Here is a 2500-nt window from a genome sequence, read left to right on the forward strand (position 1 = left end):
GTACTTGGATGGGAGACCGCCTGGGAATACCAGGTGCTATAAGCTTTTTCATTTTTTTGATCATATGTTTTTTTTTTATCATATAGAGACATATTCACATGTCCAAAAATTTAGCCAGAATCAAGGGCATGACATCTTTAAAAGGCCCCTTTCTGCACACAATAATGGCTTACGGCCATACCACCCTGAACACGCCCGATCTCGTCCGATCTCGGAAGCTATGCAGGGTCGGGCCTGGTTAGTACTTGGATGGGAGACCGCCTGGGAATACCAGGTGCTGTAAGCTTTTTCATTTTTTTGATCATATGTTTTTTTTTATCATATAGAGACATATTGACATGTCCAAAAATTCAGCCAGAATCAAGGGCATGATATCTTTAAAAGGCCCCTTTCTGCACACAATAATGGCTTACGGCCATACCACCCTGAACACGCCCGATCTCGTCCGATCTCAGAAGCTAAGCAGGGTCGGGCCTGGTTAGTACTTGGATGGGAGACCGCCTTGGAATACCTGGTGCTGTAAGCTTTTTCATTTTGTTTGATCATATGTTTTTTTTTATCATATAGAGACATATTCACATGTCCAAAAATTCAGCCAGAATCAAGGGCATGACATCTTTAAAAGGCCCCTTTCTGCGCACAATAATGGCTTACGGCCATACCACCCTGAACACGCCCGATCTCGTCCGATCTCGGAAGCTAAGCAGGGTCGGGCCTGGTTAGTACTTGGATGGGAGACCGCCTGGGAATACCAGGTGCTGTAAGCTTTTTCATTTTTTTTGATCATATGTTTTTTTTATCATATAGAGACATATTCACATGTCCAAAAATTCAGCCAGAATCAAGGGCATGACATCTTTAAAAGGCCCCTCTCTGCACACAATAATGGCTTACGGCCATACCACCCTGAACACGCCTGATCTCGTCCGATCTCGGAAGCTAAGCAGGGTAGTGCCTGGTTAGTACTTGGATGGGAGACCGCCTGAGGAATACCAAATGCTGTAAGCTGTTTCATTTTTTTGATCATATGTTTTTTTTTTATCATATAGAGACATATTCACATGTCCAAAAATTTAGCCAGAATCAAGGGCATGACATCTTTAAAAGGCCCCTTTCTGCACACAATAATGGCTTACGGCCAAACCAACCTGAACTCGTCCGATCTTGGAAGCTAAGCAGGGTCGGGCCTGGTTAGTACTTGGATGGGAGACCGCCTGGGAATACCAGACGCTGTAAGCTTTTTTTATTTTTTTGATCATATGTTTTTTTTTTATCATAGAGAGACATATTCACATGTCCAAAAATTCAGCCAGAATCAAGGGCATGACATCTTTAAAAGGCCCCTGTCTGCAGACAATAATGGCTTACGGCCATACCACACTGAACACGCCCGATCTCGTTCGATCTCAGAAGCTAAGCAGGGTCGGGCCTGGTTAGTACTTGGATGGGAGGCCGCCTGGGAATACCAGGTGCTGTAACTTTTTCATTTTTTTGATCTTGTTTTTTTTTATCATATAGAGACATATTCACATGTCCAAAAATTCAGCCAGAATCAAGGGCATGATATCTTTAAAAGGCCCCTTTCTGCACACAATAATGCCTTACGTCCATACCACCCTGAACACGCCCGTTCTCAGAAGCAAAGCAGGGTCGGGCCTGGTTAATACTTGGATGGGAGACCGCCTAGGAATACCAGGTGCTGTAAGCTTTTTCATTTTTTTGATCATATGTTTTTTTTTTATCATAGAGAGACATATTCACATGTCCAAAAATTCAGCCAGAATCAAGGGCATGACATCTTTAAAAGGCCCCTGTCTGCACACAATAATGGCTTACGGCCATACCACCCTGAACTGGTCCGATCTCGGAAGCTAAGCATGGTCGGGCCTGGTTAGTACTTAGATGGGAGACCGCCTAGGAATACCAGGTGCTGTAAGCTTTTTCATTTTTTTGATCATATTTTTTTTTTTATCATATAGAGACATATTCACATGTCCAAAAATTCAGCCAGAATCAAGGGCATGACATCTTTAAAAGGCCCCTGTCTGCACACAATAATGGCTTATGGCCATACCACCCTGAACACGCCTGATCTCGTCCGATCTCGGAAGCTAAGCAAGGTAGGGCCTGGTTAGTACTTGGATGGGAGACCGCCTGGGAATACCAGGTGCTGTAAGTTTTTTCATTTTTTTGATCATATGTTTTTTTTTTATCATATAGAGACATATTCACATGTCCAAAAATTCAGCCAGAATCAAGGGCATGAGATCTTTAAAAGGCCCCTTTCTGCACACAATAATGGCTTAAGGACATACCACCCTGAACTTGTCCGATCTCGGAAGCTAAGCAGCGTCTGGCCTGGTTAGTACTTGGATGGGAGACCGCCTGGGAATACCAGGTGCTGTAAGCTTTTTCATTTTTTTTGATCATATGTTCTTTTTTTATCATATAGAGACATATTCACATGTCCAAAAATTCAGCCAGAATCAAGGGCATGACA

General features: G+C 43.1%; 6 non-coding genes and 4 pseudogenes across 6 annotated transcripts in view; all 10 read left to right on the plus strand.

The window, feature by feature from the left end:
• Nucleotides 1–45, plus strand: part of LOC132968323 (5S ribosomal RNA) — a 119-nt gene extending 74 nt beyond the window's left edge. The window contains exon 1 of the ribosomal RNA XR_009671163.1: nt 1–45. This exon is cut by the window's left edge and continues 74 nt beyond it. This is a non-coding gene — a ribosomal RNA (5S ribosomal RNA).
• Nucleotides 46–167: 122 nt separating this feature from the next.
• LOC132968095 (5S ribosomal RNA) lies at nt 168–286 on the plus strand. The gene has a single exon (XR_009670943.1). It is a non-coding gene; the product is annotated as a 5S ribosomal RNA (ribosomal RNA).
• Nucleotides 287–407: 121 nt separating this feature from the next.
• Nucleotides 408–526, plus strand: LOC132968160 (5S ribosomal RNA). Its single transcript, XR_009671007.1, has one exon. It is a non-coding gene; the product is annotated as a 5S ribosomal RNA (ribosomal RNA).
• A 122-nt stretch (nt 527–648) lies between these two features.
• On the plus strand, nt 649–767 carry LOC132968456 (5S ribosomal RNA). The gene has a single exon (XR_009671217.1). It is a non-coding gene; the product is annotated as a 5S ribosomal RNA (ribosomal RNA).
• A 121-nt stretch (nt 768–888) lies between these two features.
• On the plus strand, nt 889–1008 carry LOC132968432 (5S ribosomal RNA; annotated as a pseudogene).
• A 122-nt stretch (nt 1009–1130) lies between these two features.
• On the plus strand, nt 1131–1239 carry LOC132967986 (5S ribosomal RNA; annotated as a pseudogene).
• Nucleotides 1240–1362: 123 nt separating this feature from the next.
• Nucleotides 1363–1481, plus strand: LOC132968362 (5S ribosomal RNA). The gene has a single exon (XR_009671197.1). It is a non-coding gene; the product is annotated as a 5S ribosomal RNA (ribosomal RNA).
• A 118-nt stretch (nt 1482–1599) lies between these two features.
• Nucleotides 1600–1708, plus strand: LOC132968008 (5S ribosomal RNA; annotated as a pseudogene).
• A 122-nt stretch (nt 1709–1830) lies between these two features.
• Nucleotides 1831–1939, plus strand: LOC132967908 (5S ribosomal RNA; annotated as a pseudogene).
• Nucleotides 1940–2060: 121 nt separating this feature from the next.
• LOC132968188 (5S ribosomal RNA) lies at nt 2061–2179 on the plus strand. The gene has a single exon (XR_009671035.1). It is a non-coding gene; the product is annotated as a 5S ribosomal RNA (ribosomal RNA).
• The last annotated feature ends 321 nt before the right edge of the window (nt 2180–2500 follow it).

The sequence above is a fragment of the Labrus mixtus genome, unplaced genomic scaffold (genome assembly GCF_963584025.1).
Source record: "Labrus mixtus unplaced genomic scaffold, fLabMix1.1 SCAFFOLD_74, whole genome shotgun sequence".
In the NCBI taxonomy this organism is placed as follows: domain Eukaryota; kingdom Metazoa; phylum Chordata; class Actinopteri; order Labriformes; family Labridae; genus Labrus; species Labrus mixtus.